Here is a 19,054-nt window from a genome sequence, read left to right as displayed (position 1 = left end):
GAGATATATATTCTACTATTATATTTTCTAATTTTTTTATTTTTGCCAAAGTACCTTTGGATTCTTCTAGGGAGAAGAAGACTCCTTAAATCTTTTTGTTCTTTGATAATTCCATTAATGTCAAAATCTACCTGCACTTTGCCATCTTCAGTTCACAAAAGGAACTCTTATAGTTAGTGACTGTCATTTATCTTGCTCAAGTCTTGCTGTTAATACTGTTCTCATCTGACTTCTTGGTTTGCCATGAATACTGGTCAATAGAAATACTTTTAAGAGGTATTGATGTGAATGTTAGCTTACTTGCCAATTCTCTCATAATGAAATGTTCAGCTCTCAAACCAAGGGCCTCTGACCACACAACTAAGGTCACTTCAGAACTCTCTTGGAATTATCCGCCCTAGGCTCTGAGATCATTTCATTCCTTAGCAGAGAAAACACTCTAGATCTCTTGGATCTATAATTTGGTATCAGAGTAAAGGAATTTGCCTATTTTTGAATTCTGTTCTCATCTTCTAACTCAGTTTCCACAGCAGTGTTCTGATCTTTGAAAACTCCATACTGTTTTATAGTAAACAGTTGAGTCGCTGTGAGTTTTTGCTTCAGCTTCTTATCAGTTGCCCCAGTTTCTCTGAAACTGGGGGTTTCCTTTGGTCCCTGCTAGTCTTTCCAGGATAGAGACCTGCTTCTGAACCTGTGTTCTCCCTGTTGGTTGCCAAATGCTGAGTGTTCTGTACATCCTACTTTGCTACTGTTATATTTTCTTGATGCCATGCTCCACCCACTTGTTTTCACTTAGTGGAATTCAATGGTTCTTAATACTGTACATTAGAATGTCTTAGAGGATAGATTTTGATTTAATTGGTCTATAGTGAATCCTAAGCCAAGTGTTTATATTAAATTCTGTCCTGGTGCTATTAGTATTTGGCCAGAGTTAAAACCACTGCTCTAATTGCTTGGGGCTGAATTCTTCCCCCTAGACTGATCTACTAGAGTGGTCCCATTTAATCTTTTACCCTGACTATTCCTAGGCTGGGCATCCATCCATCCATCCATCCATCCAACATATAAGTGCCAGCCCTACGTCAAGCATATGGCTATTGAGGCTTTGAGTTAATTTCCTGAACATCTTTTGTATGAATACATATGGCAATTTATTAAAATTAACCCCCAGAAGAAGAAGTCAAGAAAGACATCTATGCACTGGCACAGTAGGGGAAAAAAAAGTAAATCATGTCTTCTATGGGTTCTAAAACCTTCTAACTCATCTTTAATTTCATTTAATCAATTACATAAAGACAATAGTTTACTCAGTGGTTCTAATTATAAATAGATCAAAAGGAAATGCCCTAACTTGGTCATAGCAGACTTAGTCCTGAATTCTTATAGGCAGTCTTTGATGCAAAGTAATTACCCTTAAAGCACTTTACCAATTAAATACATGTAATTCTTAAGAGATTCTCCTGTGCAGCATGTAAGTAATCATTTGTCATCTTGCCAGTTGGAGGAAATTAATCCTGACTTTGAACAATGACTGGCTCTCTCGTGTCTACCATGGATATAGTGTGACAATGTCACCACCATGGAATGAAGAGAACAATGTATAAGTTTCCTGGGATGATTAGTGACCCTGCATCACTCACAGGGGCTCTTCAAAGATTTCTGTACAGTTTTCCCCAAAAATATTCTTTGTTAATTTTATGATCCCAGTAAAAATGTTCTTTCACCTTCTGACCTGTTGCTGTAAAAATATGGAAGAAACTATGAAAGAATTCATAAAATAAGAACTTTGTCAAGTATGCTATGATGCAATGTCAATTTCAACATAATTGTTTAAAATTCTGCAGTTGGTTTCCCTGTGAAAAAGATTTATATGCATTTTTTGAAAACTTTATGCATTTAAGCTTAGAAAACTTGATGCACTTCAGTCTTCTGGAATGTAATAGTTTATCAAACATAGATACTTGTGGTTGTAAACCTAATTTCCCATTTTTCCCCATGTGGGAAAATTAGGCTTGATTTACAGTATTTTGATATGTTGAACTTATTAAAAAAATAGGTTACTTTGTAAGGATTACTTTTATTTTGCCCATAGCAGAAGCCTGGTTCTGCAATTATGCAACTTTCTGAAATAGCACTGTTTTTTGCATGCATACAATACCAACAATAATGAATGCACAGAGTCATTAAAACTATCAAAGTATCAAAGGGCTTATTCTATTGGAGTTATATGATATAAAACTATTAATATAATACAAAAAAAAAAAAAAACAACCCGAGGAAGAGAATAGAAGAAAAATTTCAGGGGCAGGTTTCTTTATGGCTGTTACCATTTCATCCAATTCAACATTTGGATTTTTCCCCAGAATTGAAGCCATCCTCACACTTGTGTAGGAGTGAGTGCAGCGTAGTGGGTGGGGGTGCAGTCTGAGCCTGAGTCAGATTGGTCTTCATGCTGGCTCTGCAGTGATAGCCATGGAAGCATCAAGCATTAGGGACCTCTTTTAAGATTTTTTTCATTTGAACAATGAGGGTAATAATACCTGACTCACGTTTTTTTTGTTTTTTGTTTTTTTTCTCATGAGGCTGGAATGAGATAATGTATGTTAAGTGCTTAGCAGTGGCTGGTTCTTAATGTGAACTATTGATATTATTATTGTTTCTACTACAGTAATAAAGTAGAAGTTTTAGAGTACTTTAGCAGGAATTACTAATTGTATCAATATCTTAACCCATCATTTTTCCTTCCTCGTTCCACACCTCTTTTCTTATTCTACATTAGAATGAGTCCCTTCAGTGTCCATTTTCATGTCACGACTTTCTTTCACACTTGTATTTTTCATTTTCTCTCTTCCCATTTGTGTCTCAGTGGCTTCTGTTCTTCTCTGTTTCTGTTTTCTTAATTGTAGAGTAAGAATCCTTTCATACTTCACTAGGAATGGAGAACAAACAGCTCTCTATCTTATGGTGGAGATGATAATATGTAACGTTTATATGGCACTCACTGTGTGCCAGGCACCGTTTAATTTCATCTTTACAGCAACTCCATGAGATAAATGCTATTATTCTTCCCATTTTCCTGATGAGGAAACTGAGGCACAGACTAATAGTTTGCCCATGATCACCCAGCTTTAGCAGAACCAGGTTTCAATCCAAGTAGTCTGGTTCCAGAATTTATGCTCTTAACCATTACTCTATAGTACCCCTCTGGAGGAATATTCGGAGTTGGGCAATTGTAATGCAGTACAGTGACATTTAGATTCGTAGGATTTACCCTGCACAGGGAAATCAGAGGCATAGTGATTTTTCAAAGGTCACAGCAGATCAAGCTCTAGTGCTTCCCATGACTACAACACACGTGGCACCATCTCAGGCTTCCTCTGACTCAAGTAAAATGAAGTGCCCTTGTTGACTGACCTTAGATGGTCTGACATTTGCCTATGGTTTTTTCTATTTCAACCTTCATCAATTCTGAAAGGCTCTGATATTGTCTTCATTCTTGTAGCCAGTGTGTGTGTGTGTGTGTGTGTGTGTGTGTGTGTGTGTGTGTATAATTGTTAATCATTTTTTGGACAACTGGATGTTTTTTGACATCTGGACTTTGCTTCAAGTCATATTCAGAAAGACACAGGTGCTCTGGTAATTTGTTTCTATTGATTCGAAAAGCTTTTGGGAAAGGATGCTTCAGAGAAATCTCTATGTTCAGATTTGTCAATGAAAGGAGATTAGTTAGGAATTTGGAGTTAATCTTCCCCTTGGAATTTATGGAATTCTGGTTTAGTAGGAATCCTCACTGATGTGTGAGGGATGAGGCTCATGCTGGTTTCAGTCATTGAAACACAGATTTTCTGTATCAATAACAGCAGGAACCATGAATTTTGCCTCATTTCTTATCACACTGTCCTCAAACATGAGTGCCCTCAGATTAAACAAGAACGAGATCTTTTCACTTGCATCTTTACATCCTGGCTTCTTTAGGACTGGGATTTCTGTAGGCTTGGAATTTGTTGGCTAGAATTTTAGAGCAGATGGCCACGTGCTTTTTTTCTCTCTAGGAAACTTGCTTAGTTGTTTGTCCTCTAGTTCTCATGGTAACCAAAGAAGATTGTTAACCTTTTTTCCTCACAAAGTGAAATCAGCAGAGCTGTCAAAACAGGTGCAGCTGTTCACGAGGGCCTGACCTTGTGTCATATTTTCTAGTTTGTGTTACTGGATTCTTATTATACATGTACTTTGTTTTTAATGACATATAGTAGGACAAAGAACTCAGACTGAATCCGTTGTTGCATGTAGCCTATTTAATAATTTTTCATTGCTATAAGAAAATAAAAATTTCCTACAATGTCAGATCTTTGGTAATGAAGGCCAATGTTACCACTCAGATGAAATGATTTCCTTTCTGTAGATGGGATATGCCTGGGACCATTGTAAATAGCCTTCACATGGTACAGATTTATCATCTCAGTTTCTGAAACTGTCATTACATTCTGTTTTCAGCCAATAGATGAGATATGGAAGCAGAGGCACTTAAGAAGGATCTGGCTAAGGTGCCAGTCACGGATGGAACATGAACTTTCATGAACTGTGTATTTGCAGTGTGTCTACCATTGTTCCTTGAAATGGGTTGATGTTCGTCTGCCACTGAATGGTTGAACACAGATCCTAGGAAGAGCTACTAATAGTTCCACATATGTAAGCATGTAAAGTTATAGGATCCTGGGAGTCTACACTTAACTGTATTCAATTACTGGGATCTAAATGAAAAAAGAAAGATCAAGAGTTTGCTGGCAAATCTCTGAATCTGATTATATTGTCTTTTCCTGTCTGCCTAATGACATGGTAGGTAGCCAATAAGCACAGAGACTGGGCACAACTGGAGAATCACAGCTGTTCACAGATGATGAAAATATGGCTGCAATGTAGCTAGTTTTATGGATAAACTTAGAACAGAACGGTCATTTGCAATAGCACAGAAATCCTGGTGTACTCAAGCCCATTTTCAGACTGGTAGGTAATTGTTCCCATTCATGGATTATCTACCACAGTCATGTCCTTTTTTTTTGTTCCGGATAATTTTGTAACTTTCTTTGTTAAAAGAAAAGAATTGTGTTGTAAATTTGTAAGAGTAATTGGATTTACTTTTGTTCCCAAATTCGATGTGTAAAGGTAAGGTAGGACAAAACCTCAAGAAGAAATATATCTGTTTTCCATGGTTGTCTGAAATATTGAAGGTGATCACGTTGGATGAGCTGTTTCCAAAGTGAGTTTGATAAGGCATGGAGAACTTACTTAGTGTACCACCGGTCTCGGTACTGATGGGATATTCTCTTAATCTCTTGTCACAAATTATATGATCTATGATAATGATGCAGGATTGTTACCATGGGTAGCACATCAAATCTGGATGGAATGTTTTGACTAACCTGGTGATCATGGTAATTGCATAGGTTGTATTTATAGGTAGACATTGCTATCATTTTATGTCATTTTGGGAGTTTGCTCAATCCTAGTAGATATTTTCAAGATTGATATAGAGAAGCAGGATAATAATTATCATAAAGATGGAATTGAATCCAAATTCTGTTTCTGCCATTTAGTACATAGCTGTGTGGTTTTGGGCAAGTACTTAACGTCTCCAAGCATCAAGTTATCATGTGTATAAAGGGGTAGAAATTGTACTCCTTTCAGAAGGTTTTTTGGGATACAATCCAAGTAAAGTGTTTACTACTTTATCTGGTTGATAGCAAGCATGCAATAAATATTGGTTAAAGCTACTGCAATGAAGAAAATTTGAATTTAGCTCATTTGGTCTTTTCATCTTTCAGCATGGTAGATGTTGGTATTAAAGGAAAATTTATTCGGACTCTTTTAAAAAGTAGTAAGGAAAACTTTATTCAAGAAGAGGACTACTGCAGTAGGGCAGAGACTGAGCTCAACTCTGGATAGGACAGGGACAAGTAGGGTTTATAGCTGAGGATCAGGATGGAGGTTAGAGGATGGAAAACTACTGAGAGGAAACATCAAGGCTAGGTGGATTTTTGCTAGACTGACTCAACTTGATTCTTGCTGAAGGCAGTCCAGGATGATTAGATGGCAAGAGTCGGGGATGAGGAATTTGATGGGAGATCAAGGGCGGGGGAGGGGGAGAGGGTTTCATTAAACTGACCCAGCAGGAGTTTTGCAAAAACTGGTCTAAGCCAGCCAGGGACAGAGAGAGCATAAGGTCGGGGCCTAGTCAAGAAGAGATCTCCAGAGGAGCCTGACACAAGTTTGGTCAAGGAGAGAGTTTTTGTCACTGATATAAGGGACTTATGTCTACATAGGACGTACATATCAACAAATATTTATTGAGTGCTTTATGAATATCAGGTACAATGCCAGGCACTTAATAAATGTTCATTGTTTCTTTCTTCCCTTACGATAGTCCTAAAGTGGAGGTACTATGAGTCTCATTTTTACACAAGGAAATTGAGAGTCAGAATGGTCAAGGAATTTTCACAAGATTACCCAGGTAGACTGACAAAGCTGGAATTGGAATTTAGAGATTTCTAACTCCACAAACCAGCATTGGTAGGCACTGTGCCATCCTGAGAATAAGTGGCTGTGTGGACAAATTTGTAATCTCACTTCTGTGACTTGCCCATATTTACAGTGAGTTAATGACTATCTGTGAGGAAGGCAAGTTGTAGTTGTTTTTAATAAGTTCAGAGGAATTACAAATGCAAAAATTAGTTTGTGATGCCACAGTCAAGGCATAGACCACTCATCAACTTCATTACCCTAAGCATCGCAATGGCAGACACCATGAGGTTTTATGGAGGCATCTCCTTGAAAGAAGAAAAATGAGAATGTGGTGGGAGATAGGAATCTTGCTGTGACTGGATATGCATGAACGAGCACTTTAAGAAAGTGGTAAATAGACATGGTACATGTCAGGAAATCTGTTATTGAGAAAACAACCTGGGTGTATTCCTTTCTGTGGTGTCTATGGATAAATATTTATCCTTTCATTGGCTATTTGCCTCCTCTTACAGAATGCCTTGCTCACTTTCAGAGCACTGTTTTAGGGTGATCTGATGCTGCTTTTTGTGTGTGACTGAGAACTTTAAGATTAATGTTTTTTAAAAGACACAATGTGCAGTTTTCAAGAGGGGTTGATTCTTTTAAGTGTTTCTTCCAGAGCTAGTGTCAAATCTCTTAAACTGACTTTTATTTTATTTTCAAATTTGACTTTAAAACAGTACTTCTGTGAATGACAGTTGCATTTTCCTCAACTAAATGTTCTTTATTTTAACCTAAGACTCTTCTTGGATAATTTCTATCATTGTTACTATACAGGAGAAGCAAAATAATTTCTTAATTCCATGGAAGTCACAGAAGAGTGGTTTAGGGAGAGTTGAGAAATCCTCACTGAGGGATATAGGTTTGTGATTACTCTGGTTCTCAATAATTCTTCCAGTATTTTATATAGAGCCTGATTTACACTAGATGCTCAATACATATGTTTGATGAATGAATGAATTTTTGCCACAGCTAAAATGTCCCTGAGCCTGGACTGGACTATGACAAGGGAAAGCTTTGATTCTCCTTTGGTTAGTTAATGGAGCCACACAATTAGTTAATGGAATATACATAAAAATCCATAAAAAAATGAATGACTAATTTACAAACATTTATATTTGTTAGGAAATATGGTAAGATTAGGAAAACAGTTAAGACAGTGATTTGTGCAGAATTAACTAGTTCAGGCAATGAACATTTCACGGATTACAGTTTAACAAATTAAACATCACATATAACATATATGTGTATGACAGACAATGCTTTTGATTTTGATATTACCATACCATTGATTATACACATGAGAAATATTGCCAGTTCAGTTGGGGTTTGTGAAATATATAATTTTTTCGATAAGAAATTTCAAATTACAACATATCTCAGGCAGCATGCAGGAAAAGTCATTTATTATACATTTGTTAGGATACACCTTGCAATAAGTCTCCAGTTTTTGGTAGTTAGATCAAGACTATGGAAACCACTGAATGATAGTATCGTTGAAATCAGCTGTTGTTTACTGACTCAGAGAGAGCATTTCTGGTAAAAAATGAAACTCTCAGAATTCATTCATTAGGAAAATGCACAGTGATCATAAACTCAATTCTTTAAAAATTGTTTTTCACAAATAATTCCCATTTATTGGTGATATAGCAGCTGCAGGAACTCTGAATTCTGAGAGCTGGTTGTACATAACAGCAGGAATTTATTCTGTGGGCTCACATGATTACAACAAAGATGCTTACCATTTGAAATCACATACGTATTATAATAACGGTGTTATACAAACATCACAAATATTTGGTGTTTCAGAGTCTTAACAAATATGCTGTGGTTATTTCACAAAGAGACTAGATTAACAGGCAGTGTAAATCACATATATAGTAAGATTTTAAAAATACATTTTATACAATAGGCTTCTATTTTCTTCACTAGCATTTAATTTTGGTGTTTGTTATTTTTTTTTCTGTTTTCTTTTTCTTTTTTTTTTTGGTCTCATACTGAGAGTCCATAAAGAAACTATGAATATCTGGCTCATGCCAAGAAAGTCACTAGGGTTGATGTTTCCCACAGGAATATGGCTGAGTGTACATTGAATCACGGAATCAAAGCAACACCTAATTTGTAACAGATTATTTTAAAAATTCAAATAAAATCTAATTATTTTAAAAGATAGAAATTAGAACAAAACTGTAGGAATCCAAAATTTGATTTACAAAAAACTTGAATATATTTTTTAAATGGCTAGGTCTTGCTAACCGCACAAATTAAATATCCTTGATGCACATGCTCTGTTACCTTTCTATGCAACATTGTTAGACCTCTGAGTTAAATTATATGAGACGGTTAGGTGGGAAAATTATTTGATGGCAATTTCCATTCATTCAAGGTACTTGAAAAGGAACGTTTCAATGACTTCCCTGTTAGACAAGATCTGTCATTGTTGTTGGTGCTTTTAATTTGAAAAACATCAGCTGATGCCCAAATGTAATTGAGTGTAGTATAAGAATTATAGGAAAGACTGATAAATTTACCATCGGATGTTGGAATTCTAATCTAGCATTACGCACTTGATCCAAGTCATTGTACCTCTCATTTCCAAGGCGTCTGTGTATTACAGTGGCTTAAAAAATATTTTCCACCATCGGATGTTGGAATTCTAATCTAGCATTACGCACTTGATCCAAGTCATTGTACCTCTCATTTCCAAGGCGTCTGTGTATTACAGTGGCTTAAAAAATATTTTCCTTGGTCCTTAGAAATACAAAATACTGATTTTCAAAAGATAGAGGATGATAGGGTGAGCATTTCTTATAATCACATTCATAATAAAAGACGTTAATCTACATTTTACATATCATTAACAATTGTCTTTGGCAGTAGACTTTATAAATAACTTCCTCCACTTCTAACATTTCATGCAGGCCATTTTCCTTTTTGATGAAATCAGGGGTATGGTCACTTGTTCACTACCATAGATTAACAGGAAAACACCGCAGATATAAAAATATTTAAGTTTAGCACATAATTCTTTTTGAATGTTAAATTCAAAACGTATTGATTCACTGATACTAGGGAAGATACTTTACACAGGCATTTCTAACAGTGTTGCTTAAAATTATTTTAACAATATGATCAGCAGAGAGGGTATGTGTACCTTTATTCTCCACAAAATGTTATCACTGAAACACACTGAAAGAATCCACTGGCGTCTTTTGGATTATTATACATTGTGTTTTCCACAAAATGAGTAATGTATGATGCGTCTGCCTTTATATACATGTGTGTGGTTTTGTGTGTGAGTGTGTGTTTGTGTGCGTGTGTGCATACTCAAAATGCAAGTCTTAGAGATTTCATTCATTGGCATGAAAGAATAAAAACAGAAATTGAGTTAGCATCCAAACGTGTTACCGGCACGCCACTACTCAGGAATTTCGAAGTGCAGTGAAGTTATTAAAAAAGCAGCTTTAGACATTTGAACATCTTCAGGATCACTGGAACATTAGGACTGCTTATATCATTTGTCAAGCTTATATCTCCTTCTCTCCATTTTGGCTTCTCTCCTTTCCACTCTCCCTCTCTCTCTCTGTCTTTGAAGGTTATTTGTAATGGGTTCTTAAAACTGTTCACCCAGGACGTGAACAGGCAGTTGTGTTTATTTGGTCCTGTGTGGGAAATTCATGATCACCTCTTAGGAAGAGGGGGATTCTGGCACAGTGACCTGCCACCCTTTTCTTTATGAATTGCTTGTTGTTCTGGCTCAGAATGGACTCAGTTTATTATCAGAAGTATCCACCAAGTTTATTCAGTGGGCACAAATTGCCAACGCAACCATCAAAGGAGAGAGAGAAGTTCTAAATTTGTTTCCTTTCTGGATCCTTCCTTCTCGCTGCCCGACAGAACATTCCCAGTAGTACAGGGCAGTATCTCGTGTGTATATACAGTATGGACAACATGCTGGTTCCTTCTCTCACCCTTGTCTAGGAAGCTACAAGTGTCTCCTCAGTGTGAGCTTCCTACTGTCTACAAAAATTAATAGATGAAACCTAGGGAGATCCCCGTTGAATTAACAGTTGTGCCAACAATGATTATTATGGCTTATTAGAATAGTGTTGAATTGCACCACTGACCTATGAAAATCACCATGAATGGCACTGAAAGGCAGAGCTGTTGGGAGATCAAAAATAATGATCTGTAGTTATCTTCTAATGTCAAGGCCTTTTTTATGTACCACCTAATTAAGGGTCTTTAGAATATCGGATGTTTTTTCCTAAGCTTTCTGAGAGAAATTTTTAATCCAGGTTTGTTTCAAGATTTGAAGACTTGAGCCAAAAACAAACCAAAGATTGTGGACAAAGATAAGCCACTACTGTAACTTTGCCTTGGGTTTAAGAATGTAAACAAACAAACAAAAAAAACAATCCAAAACCACATGGACCACCAAGATTTGAAAGGAGGTCAAAGCCCTGGATTTGAGTGAATTCCAGTCAATCTGATCCAGGCCCTCCACCTGCAAAGGTGTTCTTCCCACCACCGAAGCACCTTGACATTGGTGATGTATCTTCTTAGGGAGGCTTTAACTTTGAGAAAAAAAATATGCAAATGAGGATGGACGTGGTGGTGGAGATAGAAGGGAGATTATGCTTTAGCTGCAGTGGTTTGGTGATCAGGCATGTGAGAGAGAAATAGGACAATGGGGAAAGAGCCAGAGAGAAAATGCTTTCGGAGACAGAAACCAAACACCCAAAAACTCAAACTTTGACCAGCAACAGGAGAGGAAGACAGATTCTAGAGAAGCATGTAGAACACAGTATGATATAGCGATTATTCTTTTTTTTAGCAATTCCTGAAAAAGAGCAGCTATTCCAAATAATCTGACAAGTTTAGCTCCTTCTAAGGGAGACCTGGAGGAATAGTTTTAGCATTTCCTCCAGAATATCATTGCTGAGCTTCCTTTTTTTGCATACTTTGAATTACTTTTCTGGATAAAAAGGAAGCATCAAAATACATACGTGAGATACAGATAATGTATTACAGAATTGTACACCTGAAATCTATGTAACTTTACTAACAATTGTCACTCCAATAAACTTTAATTAAAAAAAAATAAAACAATTAAACACGAAAAAAATACATATGGATGTTTTAAGTACCTGGAAATGTGATATTTTCAGGTTAGATTTAAGCAAGCAGAAACACATGTGCACACACATACAACACACCATCTTAAATTCCCTTTTCTGGACCATTTTTGTAAGCAAAGTCACTGGCTGACTCTGGTCTGATTCTGTACCAATTCAAATGAGCCTAGAAGGAATCCCAGGGGTCTTGGGATTGATGTCTACATTGTCTGTGGTTTCCAGATTTTATACACCAGGTGAGCCTTTGAAACTATCTTCTAAAACCCAAACTCACTCATAACCAGTAATCATTATAGCTCAGTCAGGCCATACCCACTCTTCAAACCAGTGTCATTAAATACAACTCAGCACTGCATGATGGGTTAGCATTAAGGCAAATGGGTCAGAGCTAATCAAAAGAAAGGTGTCCAAGGTCATTGCCTAGGCCCTGGGCAGTCAGGCAAAGCAGATTAGCTATTGGTTTTCTTCAAAGAACTAGGAAAGGTGATTAGAAATATCTGATTGGAGAGCCTGCCTATAGCTCAGTTATCCAGTAAAGAACTTTTGTAAGGATTCGTTTTCCTTCAAATTATGTTGTAAGGCTTAATGGTGGGCATTTCTGTCCATATTGGGACAAAAATGGGACCTTCCATTTAAGCTTTTAAGCTTTTTCCACTGAAGAACTAGAGTTAAACAGTGGGTTGACAATGACTTTTCCTGACCACTCAGAGCACAGTTTAGTAGTTCTCCAACTTGAACATGCCTCAGAATCATCACAAGGACTTGTTCAAATCAACATTGTTGGGTCTGCTCCCAGAATTTCTGATTCATAGGTCTGGGCCAGGGTCTCAGCTGGGATCAGAGAATTTTCTTATATAACAAGTTTCAAAGTTGTTGCTGATGCTGCTTTGTCTGGGGCCATATGTTAAGAATCACTCTAGTAGTTTATTCTAAAACGTACTATAGTTAACCAAATCACCTTAATTGCACTCTCAGGACAGAGATTTTCAATGTAGAATGTGAAAGTCAATATTGGATTTCCCCCACAGACATTTTTATAATGTAGATAAGGGATATATTTGATTTGTGCTAGTTTAATTACAGAGAATCTAGAGGTTCAGAAGTTTAAGTATCATATCAGCATATACAGCAAACCTGTAAGAGAAACATTGCTCTAATTTAGGACCTTTCTCTGAAGGAAATATGCTTTTCCTATATCATTAAATTTGAGTCCCTGTAGGTCTATTTGTGGAAGACTCTATACAACCTCTCTTCAGAGTATTATTTTAGGAATAGCATTCAACTTCCCTCTTGCCACAGAGGATAACATTCTCCCTGCTACCTTAAGGTAATTAACATAACAGCAACATTTGTTCACCAGTTCTTCACTCAATATAAAGGTTTGTTGACATTTTTAAAGTAAAATCCTTTAAAGTATACCAACTGCAAAGACCTTTATAAAAGTATGAAGTGAGGGCAAGAACATCAAGGGTCAATCCATGGAATTCAGTTGATGAGGAATTAGGTTGAATGAGCTGTGTGTACATGTCATTAGAGACGCCTGTTTGTTTGACTGACAGGTGGACCTGGGTCAATTCAAGAGGCTGAGTTGGTGCAAGGACTTGAAGAAGAGACATGCATTTGTGTGAATGAGCAGCTGCCTATGCAGAAGGAACGCACAATCTGTTCACAGTTTCTCTGCCTTAAACCAAGCACCTATAGCTGATTGACAGAACTACCAGGATGGCTTAAGGCAGTCATCTCCAGAAAATGCTTATGGAGCAGATTTGTTTTAAAAAAGGACAGAAAAGCCTACCTTTCCAATTTAGGATTTCCTAATCAAATGTAAAATAGGGGTCAAATACAATGTGAGGGACTTATTGAAATATATAATATGATGCCTCCTACAACTGAATAGCAGCTCTATATAAAGATTGACACTGAGAGAAGGGAAAGTGGAAGTGATAGAAATTATGATAGTTATAATAAAAATATTATCTGCTTTAATTTTCTCTCTCAAGAGTGACGCTCACAAGATCAGACCACTTTCTTACAATGCTGGGAATTTTTCACCATTCCCTCTGACAAATTTGGCTTCATGCCTCAGTGCTAATAAAACTGGAATGTATTACTGCTATGATGTTGAAATGGTTTTGCCATTTTTGATGACATTCTAACTGGGATTCCTTCAAGAGAAGGCTTACATTCGTTCCACTGAAACATTCTTTGTTTATATAAGCAGAGTTCACCTTGGTTGCTTTTCCTTTTTTCTTTCTTTTTGCCATGGCGATGTCTATATCCTCTTGGTAAATTTTCTCCAACCATGTGCAAGTTCAGATTCCTAATGGGGCATTTGGTCTGTGGCAAACCAGGTGATTATGAGGGTTAGGTTTGAAGTCTTTTTGTAAAATCTTTTTGAATAGCAGTCATTTTCTCCATAACAGGGGAGGTGTTTAAAAGACAGTTGAATCTATAGCAAATGCAATTCTTTTTTTTTTATCTTCCTCTAGAATACTTATATTTTTAAATATCTCTCTGCTTGATCAATGTGCATCCTATTTGTATTCACCCACTTTAGTGTAAAATAACTGCTGTCAATCTCTTCCTAAAAATGCGTCATTAAGTACAAAGAATGAAAAATAAAAGTGGAGTTATTGTGGGAAACTGTGATCTTAAAGTTTACATTTAGAAGAACAGTGGGTTCAGTTTTATGAAGATCACTGCTATGAAATCCATTCTAAGCATGTTGAATTTTCTATTGTAGGCATCCCACAAAGGGAGAAACTTCACTCCCCTTCGGGAAGGAACTTTTTTTTTTTTTTTGGTTCCAGCAGGGCACAAAGAATTATTTCAAAATAAATCTTTAAATTCCTGTCAGACTTAATGTGGCTTTATTGGCTTGCCACTTGCACTGGCAATCAAGGATTATTAGGAGCAACTGGTCACAACAGAAAGCACCTTTAACCCATACTCAGTAGACGATAACAGGCAACCATGAATCATGTAAGACTTGATGTGCTCTGGAAAATCAAGCTAAAGGTGAAGTCCTCCACTTAATGAGGAGGAAATTCAAGTCCAGGGAGAGCTAAAGATCCATAACCTTCTGAAGCAATTAAATACGGATTTTCAAAAAGAGGAGAGCCTTGCGGTCCCCTCTCTGGTGACTATTTAATGTTGAAATGAAGAGAACCTTGTGTACTCAGACATGGGGACTGAGGTCTTGCCCTCTAGTTGGCCGTTAAAATGTGACAGTGGGAGTTGTAACTCAGTGAAATACAGCCAGGCGCCTCAAAGTCAAAAGAGCAACAGGCAGAGTTAAAGAAAAAATCCCACGATGAATTAATATCAATGCCCAATTAAAAAAAAAAATCAGTGATGGGGAGACAAATCATCTTTGGAACAAGTTTTCACCAACTTCAAATGTTAAATGGGAGATCATATATCAACCTCACACAGTCTTTGGCTCATTGTAGAATCTGGATATGTCAGTTGAGTCAGAATCCATTTATCTCATTGGTGAAAGACAGAATGTATAGTTAAGAAAATTAGTATTTCTGTTTCTATTCAAAGAAAGTTCCTTGCTGGGTTTAAGAATGGCCCCAGTAAGCAGTCTCAAATCGATAAAATATCTCTAGACCAAAGTGGAAGTTTAATTTAATTAGCATGTCATAACTGGACTGTTCCTGACTAAATTCAGGGTTAGTGTTAGTTTTTTTTGAAGTCACTTTGTTTTGAATTCTTCACATCACATTAGGGTACCTGGTATAACACTCTGCACAGAATAAATGCTTGATGATTATGAGACTGCATGGTTGAAAAAATATAATAAGCTCTAACATTTGATTTAAAAATCGCTCCACTGTCTTGACTGTATAGATGTTTTTAAAAAGTTTTAACTGAATATAAAGTGAATCAATTATCCTGGAAGACTGACTTGCTAAACTGACTAATTTTCGGCCCACTTTGGCTTAACTTCTTTCCGATTCTTTTTCCTCAGGTTAATTTGCCAGTTGATGTTTATCTAGCTCCAGGATCCAGATCTGAATTTTAATTGAGGAGCACTGTCCAAACACTTTCTGAATCCCTCAACCCTTATGGATGTGCCATGACTGGGCAAGAAGATGAAATGACTTTTAAGATTGTGGCATCAATCTGACTTTTGATTATGAGTTGGAGATATTTCCTCAAATCTTTTGCTTGGGTTTCAGTTACTTTAAAAAAAGCTGTTGGGTGAGTGCAGTGTTAATGTGGGGACAATCAGAATGGTCTGTGTTTTTGTCCAAAATTTCTGGATCAACCAATGAGACACCTGTCATTTTTTCCTCTTTTATATTACAAGCTCTGGAATGGCTGCTTCTCCTGGGAGAAATGGGAAATAAAAGGCAGAGCCTGGAGCTATGTCAGTATCCTCCCACTGAATGAGTGTGGGGAAACATTCAACAAGGAATCAGGGCAGATATACAGGGGGAAGAACAAAATGTCAAGAGATCTTGTCAGAAGCCCCCCCACCCCTTCTATCATCCAGCAGCCTGGGCTGAACCCTCTTCATTGTTTTCAAATGTTATGAAATATCTTGTCTGTTGCTTTAAAGAGACCCAAACCACGTCTGGATTCTTCACAAAACAAACCTGGTCTTTGGGTAAAGTCATACTACTACTATCCATGGATGTCACTTGGGTTAGTGGAAGCTTCAAGCTCTGAAGAGGTATGAATAAATTCTAAAGAGCCACAAAGCAATTGTTATTTTCATGTTACTAATGCAGTCATTTTTAGAGTTGGAGTGCTGGAGCATTGGCTGGGAAGAAAAAAATCCAAGTTTAGACTCCTCATTGCTGGGTCCAATCCATTTGGCTGTGCTGCTTTTTCAGTGTGTTTTGAAAAATTGGTTCTATGGCAACCAGTTTTTTGAAAAGACGGTTCATTCTCCATGCAGGCAGTAAGCATGGGATTGAGCTGCATGACTCTGTTTGGAAAAGTCTGAATCAAAACAGCTTGACTCAGAGCAGAAAGGAAAGAAAATACTTCTGTCATTTTGCTAATGTTCATAGACCATCTCCATCACGGGGGTGGGCAACGGTGGTGGTTTGCCTCAAGGACTAGGTTTGGCTCCATCTCTTTTGCTTAGTTCTTGATCCTATCTATGGCCAAGAACGGTGATGTGACTATGACATTAATCGTGATCTGTCTCCTCTGCCCAACTGCTTCTAGATACTATATGAATGGAACGGTGGGAGGGCAGTGGTGAGCACTGATGTTGTTAAATCCCATGTTCCAATAATTAACATGCATCTTCTTTATAGCTTGCAAAAATGCAAAGGGGTTTGCTTCAGATTTCGTATTTAAAAGCATCTCTCTGTTTTGTAATTTAAGTTTAAAAATTTAAATGAAGTTTTAAAGGTGATAGCAGATTTAGTCTATTTTGAAAGAGAGGACAACTCTTTTCCTTTTCTCTCACCATCTGCAGTTGCTCTGAAAGACGTGTGCAGGGATTAAGAGTCAGAAGTAGGAAAAGGGGACATAGCAGCAGAGTTGCTGATGCAATCTGCTCACAGTGTCTGTGGGTGCTAGACTCATTTCTCAACAAAATGAAACCAGTTATTGGGAAAATTCCCAATCCATTTGATGAGAATGATAGTCATTTTTTTTTTAAAAAAAGTAAATCTATGCATATCTGTGAGAACAACCTGAAATATCAAGAATATTTTAAGCCTTATGCACACATTAACTGCAGCATCATCTGTCTCAAAGAAGAGTCGAAGTGTCAAATTTCCTATAGGATTAGTGACGGCAGCAAAAACCTTTTTTTAGAGTTTGAGACTGAAATATCAAAGAATAAAACACACTTTCTTGTGAATTGCAACAATGATAGTTGTGGCTAATAAAAATAACTTGGTTTTTGCATGACCCAATACATTTGCTTTGTTTTTGTATAATCCAAGACCTTTGCTTAGATCCAATACCACGAAAGTTTTGTTGATGAAATAGCCATAAAATAAAGTCCTTCCAGTATTTCCAATAATAAGTTGTCCCAAATGAGGTCTAATGTGTCATGAAGCAGTTGGTTAAATAGGCTCCGATGACTTGACATCAACATTACGCCCCCTTTGTATCCACTCCTCATCCTTCCCCTTGGAGAAACTTCATGTAGCCACTGGTTGAAAGGATTAGTTTGCCTGTTAGTAAGATCTTGGAAGCAAAATGCTAGGGATAAGACAACCGTGAAAGTTAAGGGGTGGTTCATTTGAAAATACCTAAGGTAAACTACAGCTACTGGGGGATCTACATGGCAGCAAATGCTTAGATCAGGTACTTGTGGAAAAAACTGGGTGAGACTCCTATTCCTTTGCTCCCAAAATGCCAAAACACATTTCTAGATAATGTTAACTGATGTATTGGAGCCTGCCTGCTCAGTGCTGTTTCCACATAAAATACAAAATCTCATCCCTTTAATCCCCCCTAGACCTAGACAAGGAGTTTTTTTTCAAGAGCTGTTTTCAATGCTCTCAAAAAGGCAAAGAGGGTAATTTGAAGAGTCAGAAAGGAGCCTTAATTGATCCTAAAGACTTTCTATTAGAAATGCTTACTTAATAAAGGGAAGAAAAGCGAATTTCTTTCTTTTTAAAATCTACTTATGGTTTTAGAAGGATACGTATAATAAACGATATTCTAAGACATTTTCAAACAACTTTGAATTTCAAACATCTTTAGCTGAAAAGCAAGTCAGGAATGTTCTTCCTTCTACTTTCTCTCCTCCTTTTTCCATTTAAAAGAGACATCTGATAAAAACAAAAAAAGGATTATTAACCTGACATGGGCTTTTAGGGCAATCCTAGACATACAAAAATGCAGTTCAAGTTATTTGACATACACCATCTATTTCTGTATTTATGTGTGTATCTCTGTGCTCTAGAGAGAGATGGGAGAGGGGAGACTTAATGCTGAAACCTTGTCTGATTCTCATAATCTTCAAACTAGCATTTTAATTCTTTTTTTTTGTTGTTGTTTTGCTTGTTTGTTTTACACTGGTTGAAATGGCTGTTTTTGAAGAAAGAAGACAGAAAATAATACTTCTGTTTGCTGTGCGTGAAAAGACCAGTGTTTCAGAAACCTTTTAACTACTGGTAGGCCTGTCTCGGCTTCATTGTTTATTTTGTCTAGACTCAAGCTCCCTATCCCATCTGATGTATCAATTATTTAAAAACATTAAAACAAATTCTGAAATATAAATAGCAGCATCAAAATGAAATCAGCCATTTATAGATGAAATTGTCAAGGTATTCAGTTATGAAATTTAGAAACATCGTGGCTTGATAAAACGCAAGGGGGAGATTATAGAAGGCATTTTAATGAGACACCTGTATAGGTCCAGAGTATTCCAC

Source organism: Rhinolophus ferrumequinum, chromosome 13, assembly GCF_004115265.2.
Source record: "Rhinolophus ferrumequinum isolate MPI-CBG mRhiFer1 chromosome 13, mRhiFer1_v1.p, whole genome shotgun sequence".
Lineage (NCBI taxonomy): Eukaryota > Metazoa > Chordata > Mammalia > Chiroptera > Rhinolophidae > Rhinolophus > Rhinolophus ferrumequinum.
The sequence above is the reverse complement of the archived record's forward strand: the minus strand, read 5'-3'. Positions refer to the sequence as shown.